A 19,923-nucleotide genomic window follows, 5' to 3' on the forward strand; every position below is an offset into this window, starting at 1 on the left:
AAATCATCACTGGCTGCAGGTCGAAGCGGGGTACCACCATCAAGAGAGACGTGAAGAGAGCAAACCAAATGAACAACTTCTTTAACAGGTTTGACCACCCTAACCCACTCTCACCTCGGAGTACTGCACCCTCCACATATCCTTCTGCTACCAGCATAGGAAAGAAATCCCCATCCATAATTACAACAGCGCAAGTGAGCAGAGAGCTGAGGAGAGTTCGTGCCAACAAAGCAGCGGCTCCAGATGGAGTATCGCCACGACTGCTGAAGGTCTGTGCATCGGAGTTGGGGGGTCCTCTACAGCGCATCTTCAACCTGAGCCTGGAACAGGGGAGAGTCCCGAGGCTTTGGAAAACATCTTGTATCACCCCAGTCCCAAAGGTATCACGTCCTAGTGAGCTGAATGACTTTCGGCCTGTTGCTCTGACATCACATGTGATGAAGACCATGGAGAGGCTGCTGCTTCACCAACTTAGGCCACAGGTTCAACGCGCCCTTGACCCTCTGCAGTTTGCATATCAGGAGAAGGTGGGAGCGGAGGATGCCATCATCTATATGCTACACCGATCCCTCTCTCACTTGGACAGAGGCAGTGGTGCTGTAAGAATTATGTTTCTAGACTTCTCTAGCGCCTTCAACACAATCCAACCTCTGCTCCTTAGGGACAAGCTGACAGAGATGGGATTAGATTCATACCTAGTGGCATGGATCGTGGACTATCTTAAAGACAGACCTCAGTATGTGCGTCTTGGGAACTGCACGTCTGACATTGTGGTCAGCAACACAGGAGCACCACAAGGGACTGTACTTTCTCCGGTCCTGTTCAGCCTATATACATCAGACTTCCAACACAACTCGGAGTCCTGCCACGTGCAAAAGTTCGCTGACGACACTGCTATCGTGGGCTGTATCAGGAATGGGCTGGAGGAGGAGTATAGGAACCTAATCAAGGACTTTGTTAAATGGTGCGACTCAAACCACCTACACCTGAACACCTGCAAAACCAAGGAGCTGGTGGTGGATTTTAGGAGGCCCAGGCCCCTCATGGACCCTGTGATCATCAAAGGTGACTGTGTGCAGAGGGTGCAGACCTATAAATATCTGGGAGTGCAGCAGGATGATAAACTAGACTGGACTGCCAATACTGATGCTCTGTGCAAGAGAGGACAGAGCCGGCTATACTTCCTTAGAAGGTTCTTGTCCTTCAACATCTGCAATAAGATGCTCCAGATGTTCTATCAGACGATTGTGTCGAGTGCCCTCTTATACGCGGTGGTGTGCTGGGGAGGCAGCATAAAGAAGAAGGACGCCTCACACCTGGACAAACTGGTGAGGAAGGCAGGCTCTATTGTAGGCACGGAGCTGAACAGTTTGACATCTGTGGCAGAGTGACGGGCGCTGAGCAGACTCCTGTCAATCATGGAGAATCCACTGCATCCACTGAACAGGATCATCTCCAGACAGAGGAGCAGCTTCAGAGACAGACTGCTGTCACTGTCCTGCTCCACTGACAGACTGAGGAGATTGTTTCTCCCCCAAACTATGGGACTCTTCAGTTCCACCCCGGGGGGTAAACGTTAACATTATACAAAGTTATTGTCTGTCTGTATACCTGCATTGTTATCACTCTTTAATTTAATATTGTTCTTTATCAGTATGCTGCTGCTGGAGTATGGGAAATTCCCCTTGGGGTTAATAAAATTATCTATCTATCTATCTATCTATCTATCTATCTATCTATCTATCTATCTATCTATCTATCTATCTATCTATCTATCTATCTATCTATCTATCTATCTATCTATCTATCTATCTATCTATCTATCTGTCTGTCTGTCTGTCTGTCTGTCTGTCTGTCTGTCTGTCTGTCTGTCTGTCTGTCTGTCTATCTATCTATCTATCTATCTATCTATCTATCTATCTATCTATCTATCTCTCTCTCTCTCTCTCTCTCTCTCAACCATATTCAACCACGCACATGGTCCTCTCACATCTCATTCATGTGAATGCTTATGTCAGATACAGTTATGTTTTCCTCACTTTAAGAAGACTTATTATGTCCAAATCTTATTGACGAATTTTATCCCAACGGGTTATCAACAGAAAAAAAATGAGTACACGGGCAATCCTAGCACCGAGAAACGATGAAGTCAAACGAATTAACGCGAAAATTGTCGATCGGTTACATGGCAAATTTGTTAAATGCATATCAATAGACTATGCTGAAACAGTTTGTGGTGATGGTATGAAACAGTACATTACAACAAGTAATTAACCATAGTAAAAAACAGTAAAATGTAATAAATTGAAAGAAAATTCTGTTTCATGTTGCGTTAGAGGTATTCATTGCGTTATACGATTTCATTCTGTTTGGCTTTGAAATTAACATGCAAATACTTTTTAAACTTACACTTTTACTGTAAACCTTCAGTAAAAAATATTTTTTAGTTAATTTTTCGTCAATACACTGAAAAAAGTATAACATTGATGTTTTTCATTCAACATAAGTTTTCTCTTTCAAGCAACTTAATATTAGTCATTTAGTGTTATAACTTGAAATATTTGGTTTCAGATCTCAATCAAAGTCAAAAAAATTGCTTGTACCGAAGTAAGTTGTGGTGGAGTGAATAAACATCAAAATCCTATTTCAGTTAACTTAATATTTTAGGTTGTTCGTGTGCTGTGTGCGAGGGGCAGTTTGTATATTCTTCCGGTCGAACTTTCCAGCTTCCTGGATTTCCAACTGCCAAAAAAGAAGAACACTTTCCCGAGTGGAGTGGACGTGACTATACCTGTCTGGTCATTTTCAGCAGCAGACTTTTATAACAGAGGATTTCTGGTAAGTAACCCTGTTTCTCAACTGTTCATTTAAAGTATAAGAAATCATAATAAAACATACTTTCAAGAAAGCTGTAGAAATGTTTAATAATTTTTTGTTGTATTGAAAAAAATGCTTGTGTATTTGCACTAGATTTTTAAATAAATGTAAAAAGTACAGCATTGGAATGTGTTATGTTCATAATATTTCTAATAGCATAAAAACAGGTTATGACCAATAAACCATTTTAAATTGTAACAACTTAAAAAATAGATTTACTTCAGTATAAAACAAGTGAATTGCACCCAATCACTCTAAATGATTTGCCTCAACTTAAAAATTATGGGATCAATAAGCTAAAAAGAATCAAATTGGTTCAGATTGAAAATATTAAGTGTGAATCATTACCTTAATTATTTTAAGTTGAATGGAGGTTATACTTTTTTCAGTGTATCGCATTGAATTTTGATTCCGTTTTTGGATTTACATCGTGATAATGCAATGTATAACTGCCCGTGAGTGAATATCGTTTCTTTCTCTCTAATAAATAAAGCGACTTTTTTGAATGTTTGTCCCTGTGATTTGTTAATTGTCGTAGCAAAAGCTATTTTAATGGGAAACTGTAAACGTTTAAATACGAATGGCATATCAAGATCTCCTTTGGTGTTTAATGTTATCCCCTGAAAATGTACTACATTACCTTTCTTGTCGCCTGTTCAAATTATACATGTCAGAATTGTTCGATCAAGTTTCAATACAACTAATCTTGTCCTATTGCATAGTCCATCACTCATACATAAATTACACAATAACATTACGATACAACCTTCTTTCAACAGTAATTCGGCCGGAGGAAGACCAGATGGTGTTAACGGTTTGAGATATTCTTCGGGATATAGGAAGTTGATGTTTTCATCTTCTTCATCACCACCTACTGTTTCAGCATAGTCTATTGATACGCATTTAACCAATTTGCCGTGTGAGTGATCAACAATTTTTGGTGTTAATTCATTTGACTTCATCATTTCTTGGTGCTAGGATTGCCCGTGTACTCATTTCTTCTGTTGATATCCCTTCAGGATGAAATTCCTCAAAAAGATTTGGACAGAATACGTCTTCTTTAATTGGGAACTTAAAGTGAGGAAAATGTAAAAATGTATAAGAGCTGAGACAGCAGGAACTGCGTCTGACAAAAGCATTCACACCAATGAGAGGTGAGAGGACCGATATATAATAGATAGATAGATAGATCTGAAAGGCACTATATAATAGATAGATAGATAGATAGATAGATAGATAGATAGATAGATAGATAGATAGATAGATAGATAGATAGATAGATAGATACTTTATTAATTTCAAGGGGAAATTCACAAGTGTGTGGACCATTAACCGTAAATGGTGGAGAGAAGGGTGGAACTTGAAAACATCTCATGGCCAAAGTCTCTTCTCAAGATTTTCTTTAATAATACAGAGATAATAAACTTGCACAAATGTCTAATATTCTACTTTCAGTTTGTAATTCTGGGCTATTGAGTGCTGTATAGGGAAGGGGAAAATAATAATAATAATAATAATAATTTAGATGATTCTACCACAATGCTGCACATTGCAGGATTTATTTTTGATTGATTCATATTCCATAAGACACCCACCCTGTAAGTAATAGGGTGTAGGATCTCTGCATTTCGTGTTCTGGCTCGGATGCTAGGAGTAGGAAGAGACCTCGGCAAGAGTCAACATTAACGCTTCGGTTCTGTGTGACCAAAATGTCTGCAAATCCCCTTCAATGAAAGTCTGCAATGTGTCCCGTCTGAATTGTTTGTCATTTTAAACTGTGGAAGAGAGGGGGAAGTCAAAGTAAAATGTGCCTTTGTCCCAAACATTATGGAAGGCACTGTAAGTGTAACGGCCCGAGACCACCATCTCCTAGAGCAGACAAAGAAAAGGTAAGTAAAGTAATTAATTATCGGTATTGCCAAAGGCTATGCTGGTAATGAATACACCAACATTTAAATCGACTCTCCCTGGATGGCCAAGTTCTAAGGTCTTTTTCAAGACACCTTAAGCAGCTTTGTTCCAGCTTTGCTTTGGTCTCAGGTCTTTGGTGGGCACAGGCTTACCAAGACTGGACAGCTGAAGACGAGATAAACATATTCTGGTCGGGTGAATCTCATGAGTTGGGTGCATGGATTCACACTGTTGGCACCAAATTATGACCTTGCCATCTCACCAGAAATGGAGATTCAAACAATCTGAACACGTTTATCCCGTCTTCAGCTATACAGTCTTGGTAAGCCTGTGCCCACTGAAGACCTGGGACCAAAGTTAGGATTGAACAAAGCTGCATAAAGTGTCTTGAAAAAGACCTTAGAACTTGGCCATCCAGGGAGAGTCGGTTTAAATGTTGGTGTAATCATCAGTTCAGCCTTATTGATTATTAATCAAATCACTTGACATGACTTCTACTTTACTTACCTTACCTTTATCTGCTCTAGGAGGTGGTGGTCTCTGGACTTTAGACTTACAGTGCCCTCCATCATGTTTGGGACTAAGACATATTTTACTTTGATTTCTCTCTCTGCTCCACAGTTTAAAATTACAAATCAAACAATTCAGGCGGGGCACATTGCAGACTTTCATTTAAGGGGATTTGCAGATATTTTGGTCATAACAGTTATTCTACATAGATACACCAATGGCAGGTCTGTATTTGGGACTTTGCCACATATCCCAGCATGCAATGACTGATTGAGGTCGGCGATTCACAAACATCAGCATGTGCTGAGGGTCTTCTCTGGTGATGCTCTGCCAAGCCTCTAATACAGCCATCTTCAGCTCCTACTTGTTTTGGGGGGCTTGTCCTCTTAAACTTTCTCATCAGCATATGGAAGGTCTGCTCAATTGGATTGAAATCAGGTGACTAGCTTGGCCATTCAAGAATTTTCCATTTTTTCACTTGAATAAACTCCTGTGTGGCCTCAGTAGTGTGTTTAGCTCATTATCTTGTTATAGGATGAAGTGTCATCCACTGAGTAATGGTGTGTGAGGAATGTTCTCTTGTCACACTTTGGGTCTCTTAATAGCAATCAGTCAGCGCTGGAATGTCCCGGCCTATTTGAGTGTTGCTGCTGACCACGTGTATCCCTTCACAACCAAAACTTACGCATCTTCTAATGGCTACTTTCAGCTTGATAATGCACAACGTCACAAAGTCTAAAACTGGCTACATGAACATGACAAGGACTTCTGTGTTTTGCCCAAGATCCATTGCAGACCACCTCACCTGTTAAACATGGCGGTGCTGGGGGTGTTATGGCTTGGGTGTGTATGGCTGACACAGGTTCTGGCACACTTCTCTTCATTGATGATGAACTACTGATGACACAAGGGATTCTGAGGTGTGTAGAAACATCTGATCTACTCAAGTGCCAATCAAGGCCTCCAAACTCAGTGCATGGCACTTCATCTTACAACAAGATAATGATCCAAACATTCCAGTCTGGTTTCCGCATTGGTCATAGTACAGAAACGGCACTAACGCGTGTTGTAAACGACATTCTGATATCCTCTGATGAAGGAAACTCCACTGTAATTATGTTGTTAGACTTAAGTGCAGCATTTGACACCATTGACCATTCGATTTTACTGCACAGGCTAGAAAATAACGTTGGGCTTACAGGCCCCGTGCTCGCTTGGTTTAGTTCTTATTTATCAAATCGATTCCAATATGTACAGAAGTGTGCTGACAGGACTCCATCATTATACACAGAAGTTCAATATGGTGTCCCGTAGAGCTCAGTACTGGGACCTTTACTGTTTTCACTTTACATGCTTCCACTTGGATCTGTCATTAGGGAACATAATGTTCATTTTCACTCATATGCAGATGACACCCAGTTATACCTTTGTTTAATTTCAAATGAAGTTTCTCCAATGTTGTCTTTAATTAGTTGTGTTAGTGAATTAAAGGAGTGGATGAATAAGAACTACTTGTCTTTAAACACAGATAAAACAGAGATGTTAATTGTTGGAGGGAATGACGCTGATCATAACAATATTTTGTCATCATTTAACTCAGTTGGAATCCCAGTCAATTTTACTGAATCAGCCCGCAATCTAGGAGTTATCTTTGACTCTAGCGTTTCATTTAAAGTGCACATTACAAAGTTGTCCAAATCATGTTTCTTCCATCTTAAAAATGTTGGGAAATTAAGGCGCTTTCTAAATAAACAGGATTCTGAGAAATTAATTTCTAGTAGGATTGATTACTGCAATGCGGTGTTCACAAGATATTCAAACTGTTCTTTATACAGCCTCCAATTAATCCAAAATTCTGCTGCAAGAATTATCACAAGAACAAGAAAATATGAAAACATAACTCCAGTTCTTAAATCCTTACACTGGCTCCTGGTTAAGTTTAGGGCAGATTTCAAAACCCTCCTTTTAACATATAAAGCAATTAAATGGCCGAGGTCCGGCTTACTTGTCTGAACTTATCATGATTTACAAACCAGAGCGCACATTAAGATCTCAAGATGCTGGTCTGCTTATGATTCCAAGGATTAATAAAATAACAGTGGGAGGTCGAGCTTTTAGTTACAGGGCCCCTAAACTGTGGAATGGTCTGCCTGCTACTATAAGAGATGCCCCTTCAGTCTCAGCTTTTAAATCCCGGCTGAAGACTCACTACTTCAGTTTAACACACCCTGACTAGAGCTGCTGATTAACTGTACCGACTGCATCTCTGTTATTAGTCATTAGCACTAAAACATAAGTAACATGATCATTACAATTGGATACTCACCCTCACTTATTCTGTTTCTCTTCTCGGTACTCAAATGTGGCACTTGGTACCATGGCCCACCTGCCAAGTTGTTTTGCCTGCCTAAGGAAAAGTCATCTCTGATGGAGGATCGCAAGAATCGTGGGGTAGAGGGGTCCTTTCATCGGATTGGCTGGCCCCCCAGTACTATTTCAGCTGTGGAATGGCCAAATGGGGGGAGCAGCTTGATGGCTGAGGTCTCCAGGACTGGAAACAAATCCAAATCATATTATGGGATATCATCTACTGTTAAATTCTGCTCTGTACTTGAAAATTTTTTATTTTTATACTGTATTGAGGATTTGTTCTGTTCTGTGTGTTATATTGTATTGTATTGACCTCCTTCTTTTTGCACACCCACTGCACAACCAACCTACCTGGAGAGGGGTCTCTCTTTGAACTGCCTTTCCAAAGGTTTCTTCCATTTTTTTCCTTCGGGAGTTTTTCCTTGTCTTCTTAGAGATTTAAGGCTGGGGGGCTTTCAAGAGGCAGGGCCTGTTAAAGCGCATTGCAGCACTTACTTGTGTGATTTTGGGCTGTACAAAAATAAATTGTATTGTATTGTACACAGTTGTGGGCGGCACGGTGGCGCAGTGGGTAGCGCTGCTGCCTCGCAGTTGGGAGACCTGGGGACCTGGGTTCGCCTCCCGGGTCCTCCCTGCGTGGAGTTTGCATGTTCTCCCCGTGTCTGCGTGGGTTTCCTCCGGGCACTCCGGTTTCCTCCCACAGTCCAAAGACATGCAGGTTAGGTGGATTGGCGATTCTAAATTGGCCCTAGTGTGTGCTTGGTGTGCGGGTGTGTTTGTGTGGGTTGGCACCCTGCCCAGGATTGGTTCCTGACTTGTGCCCTGTGTTGGCTGGGATTGGCTCCAGCAGACCCCCTGTGACCCTGTGTTCGGATTCAGCGGGTTGGACGATGGATGGATGGATGTACACAGTTGTACTGTATCCTCACAGGTGGCATTGCAGTGGTAGTGCTGCTGCTTTGCAGTAAGGAGATTGTGGGTTCGCTTCCTGGGTCCTCCCTATGTGGAGAGCACTTTGAGTAGTGAGAAAAGCGCTATATAAATGTATGTGTGACAAAGCACTAAGTATAGACCTGCCATTTCTGTGTCTAAACATTTGGGTGCCCTGAAATGGAGGAGTCATGTGTAGAACAAGTGTTGTTGTGACCAAAATGTCTGCAAAGTCTGCAATGTCCACGTTAATCACAAGTCTGAATTGTTTGATTTGTAATTTCAAACTGTAGAGCAGAGGGGAAAAATGAAAATTAAATGTATCTTAGTCCCCAACATGATGGAAGGCCCTATAAGTCTAAAGACCAGAGACCATCACCTCCTAGAGCAGACAAAGATAAGGTAAATAAAGTAGAAGTCCTGCAAAGTGATTTGATCTGATGATGATTAAACCAACATTTAAATCGACTCTCCCTGGGTGGGCAAGTGTTTACGTTCTTGTTCAGGGCGCTTTAAGCAGCTTTGTTCCATCTTTGCTTTGGTCCCAGGTCTTTGGTGGGCACACCATCACTAGACAGCTGGAGACAAGATAAATGTATTCTGATCGGGTAAATCTTGATTTCTGCTGAGATGGCAGGGTCACACCATGGTGCCATTGCACAGCTGGTCGAGCCCCCCTTATGTGAACGGATTGTTCGTGTTTGTCATTGAACACCATGTTGGACCGGAGTTCGATTTGAAATCAATTTCTGCCTTTTGTTCCTTGTTTCTTACGTTAGGCCATGTAACACCAACTGGGACGAACACCAACAGATAATTTGTTGGGTGAAAGTGTCATTTTTCAGACTCTCCACCATTAGCATTCATTCATTTTTGTTCCCCATGGAATGCCATGCTGGTGTTTAAAGTGATTAGGATGGAATTTCCCAGCGCCACAAATCATTTTTTCATTATAGCAGGCAGCAGCGTCCTCGGCAGCATTGCGTTGGGATGCCATTTCATTTTCATTTGAAGCGGTAGACAGAAGGGAATCCAGGGAAGACAAGGCAAAATAAATTGAAGAAGCAATTACCCCCATATTAATTGGCAGGAATATTTTTTCTGCAAACCACCTTGATGGATGGAAATCATTGATCAGCTAAATTATAACACCCGTTCTGCAACTGATTAAATGATTCCCACTTTAGACAAACTGCTTACAATTCTCGGAGGTTTTATATAACTTCACTTTCTTGGCAAAGTGCATCCCCCTGTGTTTCCCCCACGGCCACACGGCCTCATTAATTGCACTGAAGAAAAATTGCAAAGACTTAACGGCGCTTTAATTGGAAGAAGCCAACAGAAACAGACACCAGTAAAGTAAGCAGAAATGGTGGGAAGGTGTTACAAACAATGAGCGTCGCAATGCATTAACTATAAACTGTTATATTTATTTTTAACATGTCAAGTATAAAGACCCCGTCACTTGCTCCACACTTTACCGTGCTGCAGATTTCATTTTAAATGGATAAATTGGCCATTTTTGAACCAACAATAATGAAAAAGTGAAAACAGGTTTTCAGAAAGGCTTGCACATTTAAAAGAAACAAAAATCTCTCATGCCTATAAGTATTCAGACCCAAAGCAACAGTTCCAGCTTTGAGTCTTCTTAGGTTAGTCACAACAAGCTTTGCACACCTGGATTTGTCCAGTTTATCCCATTCTTCCCATCAGATTCAGGACGTGTTAGATGCAATGGACTGTAAACTGCCATCTTCAGGTCTCTTTGCAGATGTTCTATGGGATTAAAGTCTGCTCTTTGGCTCGGCCACTCAAGATCTGTACATTTATTAAAAATCTAAGACTGAAATGTCATTTACACAACTTTGCAGACACTTAATTTAGTACTTTGTAGAAGCTCCCTTGACTGCATTTCCAGCATTCGACTCTTCTCATGTAAGTCTCTACAAGCTTTGCAAACCTGAATTCGGCCAGTTATTCTCATTCTTCCTGGAAGTTTCACTCAGGCTTTGCTAGATTTGATGGCAAGTGTCTGTAAATGACCATTTTCAGGTCTCTTCACAGATGTTCTATGGGATTAAGATCTGCTCTTAGACTCGGCCACTCAAGATCTGCACATTTATTAAAAATCCATCCATCCATTATCCAACCTGCTATATCCTAACTACAGGGTCACTGGGGTCTGCTGGAGCCAATCCCAGCCAACACAGGGTGCAAGGCAGGAAACAAACCCCAGGCAGGGCGCAAGCCCACCACAGTATTAAAATTCTAAAACTGAAATCTCATTTACACCAGAATGCAGACCCTTCATTTAGTACTTTGTAGAAGCCCCCATACCAGCAATTCCAGCTTTTGAGTCTTCTCATGTAAGTCTCTATAAGCTTTGCATTCCTGGATTTGCCCAGTTTATCTCATTTTTCCTGGCAGATTCTCTCCAGTTCTGTTAGATTTGATGGCAAGTGTCTGTAAACTGCCATTTTCAGACCCTTAATTCGGTACTTTATAGAAGGCCCCTTGCTAGCGACTTCAGCTTTTGAGTCCTCTTGGGTAAGTCTTTACAAGCTTTGAACACCTGGATTTGGCCAGTTTATCAGTAAGCATCAGTTAGAAGGCAGGAATAACTCCTGGACAGAGCACCGGTCCATCGCAAGGTGAGAACACACACTCACACACACACCCAGATCAGGGACAATTTAGAAACACTAATTCACTTAACCTGAATGTTTTTTGGACTTTGAGAGGAAACGCACACGGACATGGAGAGAACATGCAAATTCCACACACGGAGCACTTGGGACATGAACCCTGACATCATTGTTGTAAGGTAACAGTGATACTACTGTGCCTACATGCCACCCACATACAATACCTACCGGCATATTTAATAACCTCACCCTACTCTGATGCTATTGACATTTTGACAACCCCTTGTACCTAATTGTGGCATTGCAACTGATGCCAGCAATCCTGTTACAGTTAAAATTCTTCAAATCATCGTTCAATGTTATGATTTGGATAAAGTCAGTGCTCCGAATAATTCAAATGGAGCCAAAAGCAAATTAAATTAAACAGTTAAGATGACCATAAGATATGTTAAAGAATGCATTGGAAGAGAATTTCTCCCCTTCTCTTTTGTGAATGTGATGGCCCACTGCATTTCTTGAAAATGCATGACAATTAAAGCTGACTTGACTCAGATTGATATTTTTTAACGCTTTACTAACAGGCCCCATTTCGTCTTATAAGCATATAGAGATGGGACCAGTATGACTTACCTGCAGTCTCCTTCCATTCAAAGTCTAAATTCACGGTCACCGCCGTTTCAGATGCTTCAAGGGAGGTTCAAACCCCATTTAGGATCAACATATTAAAATAATCAAAAGCTGTGGTGCGCCTCTCTAAAAAAAGATAGATAGATAGATAGATAGATAGATAGATAGATAGATAGATAGATAGATAGATAGATAGATAGATAGATAGATAGATAGATAGATAGATAGATAGATAGATAGATAGATAGATAGATAGATAGATAGATAGATAGATAGATAGATGTGAAAGGCACTATATATAATAGATAGATAGATAGATAGATAGATAGATAGATAGATAGATAGATAGATAGATAGATAGATAGATAGATAGATAGATAGATAGATAGATAGATAGATAGATAGATAGATAGATAGATAGATAGATAGATAGATAGATACTTTATTAATCCCAAAGGGAAATTCACATGCTCCAGCAGCAGCATACTGATAAAAAACAATATTAAATTAAAGAGTGATAACAATGCAGGTATAACAGACAATAACTTTATATAATGTTAACGTTTACCCCCCTGGGTGGAATTGAAGAGTCACATAGTTTGGGGGAGGAACGATCTTCTCAGTCTGTCAGTGGAGCAGGACAGTGACAGCAGTCTGTCTCTGAAGCTGCTCCTCTGTCTGGAGATGATCCTGTTCACTGGATGCAGTGGATTCTCCATAATTGACAGGAGTCTGCTCAGCGCCCGTTGCTCTGCCACGAATGTCAAACTGTCCAGCTCCGTGCCTACAATAGAGCCTGCCTTCCTCACCAGTTTGTCCAGGTGTGAGGCATCCTTCTTGTTTATGCTGCCTCCCCAGCACACCACTGCGTAGAAGAGGGCACTCACCACTACCGTCTGATAGAACATCTGCAGCGTCTTATTGCAGATGTTGAAGGACGCCAGTCTTCTAAGGAAGTATAGTTGGCTCTGTCCTCTCTTGCACAGAGCGTCAGTATTGGCAGTCCAGTCCAATTTATCATCCAGCTGCACTCCCAGGTATTTATAGGTCTGTACCATCTGCACACAGTCACCTCTGATGATCACAGGGTCCATGAGGGGCCTGGGCCTTCTAAAATCCACCACCAGCTCCTTGGTTTTGCTGGTGTTCAGTTGTAGGTGGTTTGAGTCGCACCATTTAACAAAGTCCTTGATTAGGTTCCTGTACTCCTCCTCCTGCCCACTCCTGATGCCGCCCATGATAGCAGTGTCGTCAGCGAACTTTTGCATGTGGCAGGACTCGATGTCTCCAAACTCAGAGCACCAATGATGACCCTGGCTGACCTGCACACATCTGCACGTGAATCAGCCAACCTCCTCATCATCACCCCAGAGCAGTTCATCCAAGTGACCACTCGCACCTATGCCCAAAACCGGCAGGCTGTTACAGACCTCAAATGCGTTTTACTGCAAGTTTCCCAGTTTGTGAGAATTTCATTGAATTTCTTGAAAACGCACGACAACTAAAGCTGACTCGACTCAAATTTATATTTTTTCACGCTTAACTGACGGGTCCCCATTTCTTCTTATCACCATAGACAGATGGGTCCGCTATGGCTTAATGCAGATCTGCAGTCTCCTTCCATTCAAACTCTAAATTTCGGGTCACTGCCATTTCGGATGGTTTAAGGGAGTGTTGTCAGTAAACTTTTGCACGTGGTAGGACTCGATTTCTCCAAACTCAGAGCACCAATGATGACGCTGGCTGACCTGCACACGTCTGCACGTGAATCAGCCAACCTCCTCATCATCACCCCAGAGCAGTTCATCCAAATGACCACTCGCACCTATGCCCACCCTAAGCCCTGAGTGTACAGTTTTAATCTAAAACCGGCAGGCTGTTACTGACCCGAAATGCGTTTTATTGCAAGTTTCCTAGTTTGTGAGAATTTCATTGAATTTCTTGAAAACACACGACAACTAAAGCTGACTCGACTCAAATTGAAATTTTTTCACGCTTAACTGACGGGTCCCCATTTCTTCTTATAACCACATAGAGATGGGACCACTATGGCTTAACGCAGATCTGCAGTCTCCTTCCATTCATAGTCTAAATTCACTGTCACCACCATTTCGGATGCTTCAAGGGAGGTTCAAACCACATTTAGGATCAACACGTTCAAACAATCACTCACTGTGCTGTGCCCCTCCAAAATACACACCCCAGAGTGTCAATGAGGACACCGGCTGAACTGCACAAATCTGCATGTGAATCAGCTGACCTCCTCATCGTCACCCCAGAGCAGTTCGTCCAAGTGACCACTCACACCTACGCCCACCCTAAGCCCTGAGTGTACAGATTTAATCTAAATCCGGCAGGCTGTTACTGACCCCAAATGCGTTTTATTGCAAGTTTCCCAGTTTGTGAGAATTTCATTGCATTTCTTGAAAACGCATGACAACTAAAGCTGACTCGACTCAAATTGATATTTTTTCATGCTTAACTGACGGGTCCCCATTTCTTCTTTTGACCATCAAGAGATGGGATCACTATGGCAGAACGCAGTCTCAATCTATTCAAAGTCTAAGTTCACAGTCAGCGCCAATTTCCGGGATGACCCCTGTCCATGATAGTCCATTGTCGTGGTGTAACAGGCATGTCAGGCAAATCCCCGCCGTAGCATCGCCACTGGGACGTCGTCCTCCAATCGCTTTAGAAATCTGCCACACCGACTTTAATTCCTCCTTCATGTCAGTCCAAATCTCACAGTAATCCCACAAGGTGAGTATACACAATTTCGTCTTTTTCTTTTTTCCCTACTCCTGCCGTAAATGTGAAGCTGTAGGACTCTTTCTTTAACTGGTTATGATGTTTGAGCAGCTATAAATATTCAAATAGGAGGAAAAAAATATGCTGTGAGCTGCTCTACTGTAACAGTAAAATAATATGCAGTGACAGGGCCAAGAGAAGCAGGCCACTAATTTAATAATAATCTGCAGTTGTCAGCTGGATTGTGCCAGTCTGCTTCCCTTCCCCTCTGGATATCAAGGCCCCCCTATCATCCCTCACCATTGAGAATATTAAACGGCACAAAGGGAGGCTGCAGGCGCCCCAAGGCTTTATTGTGCCACAGCCCTTATGAAGACGAAGTTCTTGACGGGATGAAAGCAGGTGGCTATACTGACACTGATGAAACGCTTCATTTTCGACATAATTGAACATTTTATTTGCATTTCCAGGGAATTCACACAAAAAAAATCGTAATAAAAATAAGATTAATAAATCACTATTCTTTCTGTTGACATGACAGTGATATTTTTCTTTTAAAACAGACATTAGAAAGCTCTTGAAAACCGCGGCCATTTATCATCGGGTCCAAAGTGACTGCCCTGGCCATCACCATTTCCTTGGCCTTACGCCCAGCAAGGGTCTAAACCAGTAAAGTGGTCTTTGACAACTTGCTGCTTGGTGAGCAAAACTGTAGCTCAATCATTTTGGGGTCAAAAATGGTGGCATTTGGTGGTGGTTGCTTTAAGTTTTCCCTCGGGGTGACTTTAGTGCACTCGTGTCAGGACCCTGGCCGGCGTGAGCTGACAGCAGAATAGGCCGCCGAGTAGGAGAGGCTGTCATCTGTGGGGAAGTCCACCCGCCAGAGAGGGGATACCTGGATGAACAAAGGAGCTGCAAGGAAAAGTCTGAGAGGCAAAAGGAAATGGAATGAAAAGAATTCAGTAAGGAACAGATGGCAGGACTTTTAATTTACAGCACCTATAAAATGTATTCACTGACACAAACCTCTTGGAATTATTATCTGTAGCAAGGAAAGAGCACAAAGATGAAGAGTTGGGGGCTTGGTAAAGCCAAGAAAAATAAAAAATTGTAAACAGATGTGTCTTCACCCAGCACTGATCTCAGGGGGTCTTTACAGACACGAGTCCTATAACAGACTGGTGCCTCCTGGTAAAGTTCTCCTTATATACCACTGGACCAGAAGGGGGAAGAATTTCTGAGGAAGCAGACACGATGTAATTATTCCCTGAGCCTCCATTCTTCACTTCTGGGGACAGAAAACATCACACTGGAAATGAGAAAATGTCTGGATATGTCACTGAATATCCAGTTAAACTAATGATGAAGAACTGTAAGGAGTACAGTAGATAGATAGATAGATAGATAGATAGATAGATAGATAGATAGATAGATAGATAGATAGATAGATAGATAGATAGATAGATAGATAGATAGATAGATAGATAGATATGTGAAAGGCACTATATCATAGATAGATAGATAGATAGATAGATAGATAGATAGATAGATAGATAGATAGATAGATAGATAGATAGATAGATAGATAGATAGATAGATAGATAGATAGATAGATAGATAGATAGGAAAGGCACTATATCATAGATAGATAGATAGATAGATAGATAGATAGATAGATAGATAGATAGATAGATAGATAGATAGAGATAGATAGATTAGATAGATAGATAGATAGATAGATAGATAGATAGATAGATAGATAGATAGATAGATAGATAGATAGATAGATAGATAGATAGATAGGAAAGGCACTGTATAATAGATAGATAGATAGATAGATAGATAGATAGATAGATAGATAGATAGATAGATAGATAGATAGATAGATAGATAGATAGATAGATAGATAGATAGATAGATAGATAGATACTTTATTAATCCCAAGGGGAAATTCACATACTCCAGCAGCAGCATACTGATACAAAAAACAATATTAAATTAACGAGTGATAACAATACACTCATATAGTGTCACATAGTGTGTCGGAGGAACGATCTCCTCAGTCTGTCAGTAGAGCAGGACGGTGACAGCAGTCTGTCACTGAAGCTGCTCCTCTGTCTGGAGATGATCCTGTTCAGTGGATGCAGTGGATTCTCCATGATTGACAGGAGTCTGTTCAGCGCCCGTCGCTCTCCCACAGATGTCAAACTGTCCAGCTCCGTGCCTACAATAGAGCCTGCCTTCCTCACCAGTTTGTCCAGGCGTGAGGCGTATGGCACGTCAGTAAACCTGCAAGAGCAGCCCAACCACAGAGACCAAAAAAGATGAGCGACGGGAGCCACCAGCGTGACCTCTGAGAACTCTGAAGGAATTACAAGCTACAGCGACCAAGACAGGAGAGACAGCAACTGTTGGCCAAACGTGCCAAATATAGTGTCTTTGCTATTTATCTGTTTATAATATAGTGCCTTTCATATTCATAATCATAATCACGATCTATCTATCTATCTATCTATCTATCTATCTATCTATCTATCTATCTATCTATCTATCTATCTATCTATCTATCTATCTATTGTAAGATGGGACTCTGTATAGCGCCCAACCCGACACAGACTGGACACGGGAGGCACGTGTAAAATAAAGCAATTTTTTATTTTCTTCCCCTGTGGGCGCATGTCTTCCCCGTGTCCCACAGGCAATAGACAGTCCCAAGCACACTAAATCACACCAGTAAAGCAAAGCACTTTCTTCTTCTTGGCACCACCACTCCTCCCAAGCAACCTTGTCCTCCTCCACCCGACTCTGGCCGCTGAGTGGTGGTCGCTGACTCCTTTTATAGTTCACCCAGAAGTGCTCCAGGTGCTTGATCACCAAGTTCCGGCTGCACTTCGGGGTGTGACGTATAGGCTGTCCACACGGGCTCAGGAGTCCCAAACACAGCACCCTATGGGTGTGCCTGCAGGACCCAACAGGGCTGCACCCAACTCCCAATTCCCATGGAGCCCTCTTGGAAGCTGAGGCACATGCTCCAACCTAGGGGGGCGGCCATCTAGCATCCAGGGGGAGGTATTGCGCTGTCCAGGGCTGCTCCCCTGAATATAGTGTGCAGGGGCATCCCGGCTGGGCATGGACCCCAGCCGCCTGCCACACTATCTATCTATCTATCTATCTATCTATCTATCTATCTATCTATCTATCTATCTATCTATCTATCTATCTATCTATCTATCTATCTATCTATTATATAGTGCCTTTCAGATATCTATCTATCTATCTATCTATCTATCTATCTATCTATCTATCTATCTATCTATCTATCTATCTATCTATCTATCTATCTATTATATAGTGCCTTTCAGATATCTATCTATCTATCTATCTATCTATCTATCTATCTATCTATCTATCTATCTATCTATCTATCTATCTATCTATCTATCTATCTATCTATCTATTATATAGTGCCTTTCAGATATCTATCTATCTATCTATCTATCTATCTATCTATCTATCTATCTATCTATCTATCTATTATATAGTGCCTTTCAGATATCTATCTATCTATCTATCTATCTATCTATCTATCTATCTATCTATCTATCTATCTATCTATCTATTTATCTATCTATCTATCTATCTATCTATTATATAGTGCCTTTCAGATATCTATCTATCTATCTATCTATCTATCTATCTATCTATCTATCTATCTATCTATCTATCTATCTATCTATCTATCTATCTATTATATAGTGCCTTTCAGATATCTATCTATCTATCTATCTATCTATCTATCTATCTATCTATCTATCTATCTATCTATCTATCTATCTATCTATCTATCTATCTATCTATCTATTATATAGTGCCTTTCAGATATCTATCTATCTATCTATCTATCTATCTATCTATCTATCTATCTATCTATCTATCTATCTATCTATCTATCTATCTATCTATCTATTATATAGTGCCTTTCAGATATCTATCTATCATCTATCTATCTATCTATCTATCTATCTATCTATCTATCTATCTATCTATCTATCTATCTATCTATCTATCTATCTATCTATCTATCTATCTATTATATAGTGCCTTTCAGATATCTATCTATCTATCTATCTATCTATCTATCTATCTATCTATCTATCTATCTATCTATCTATCTATCTATCTATCTATCTATCTATCTATCTATCTATCTATCTATTATATAGTGCCTTTCAGATATCTATCTATCTATCTATCTATCTATCTATCTATCTATCTATCTATCTATCTATCTATCTATCTATCTATCTATCTATCTATCTATCTATCTATCTATTATATAGTGCCTTTCAGATATCTATCTATCTATCTATCTATCTATCTATCTATCTATCTATCTATCTATCTATCTATCTATCTATCTATCTATCTATCTATCTATCTATCTATCTATTTAAACAAAAATAAACTGAATTGAACTGAACAATATAACACACATTGCTGTAATGAAAAATGAAAAAGTCATCCATTCCAATGCACAGGTTTCTGAAAACCAAGAAGCAAATCAGTTTCTGCCTGTGCCTTAGTGTTCATTTAAACAGGATTACGTCACTTTAATCGTGTAGAACGTTCACCTGTTTTTTTAGCCATTAGCCCTGCTAACTGGCATTGGATAAAGAATGATTTAAAGCGGCCTTGTTGTCGACGTTTAGGAGACATTGTGCTCACAACATCTTTATTCCTCGGTTCTGATTTTCCTCAGATCCCACAGTGCCGACTCCTCAGTGCTCCCAACTGTTTTTTTCCGAGTGCTTTGACATGAGTGGATATGAAACTGGGTATCCAATCTCCGCCGTGAAGAATTAAGACTCCAGCCCGTGAGTCTCAGTGGTTTTTATTGAGGATTCAGAGACTTGCATGACAGCTTTATGGGCAGCTCCAGCTTTTTAACCCCGGCCTCTGATTGGACTGACATGCTATTAATGTCCAAATCTGTAATGAACATCAAGCCAGCAGCTTGAAAACTATTTATTTATTATATTTGTAAGATACAAACTCAGCAGAGCCCTCCACTTCATTATTGCACTCTGCATGGAGAGCCTGTCCAGGAGTACACCATAAATCTGCCGGCCGCTGTCCCCTTTTATAATTCGGAGGCCCTGATTCCTTTATATAAAAGCCGGCTCTTGGCCCAGATTATCACTGTGGTGGGCATTTCCAGGCCTTTCCCTAAAATGTTAATCTTTAATTACTGTAATCTTTAATTAACAGGGAACTACAAAAACTGGCAATTTTAAGGAAGCCTTAG

The sequence above is a fragment of the Erpetoichthys calabaricus genome, chromosome 2 (assembly GCF_900747795.2).
Source record: "Erpetoichthys calabaricus chromosome 2, fErpCal1.3, whole genome shotgun sequence".
Taxonomy (NCBI): Eukaryota; Metazoa; Chordata; class Cladistia; order Polypteriformes; family Polypteridae; genus Erpetoichthys; species Erpetoichthys calabaricus.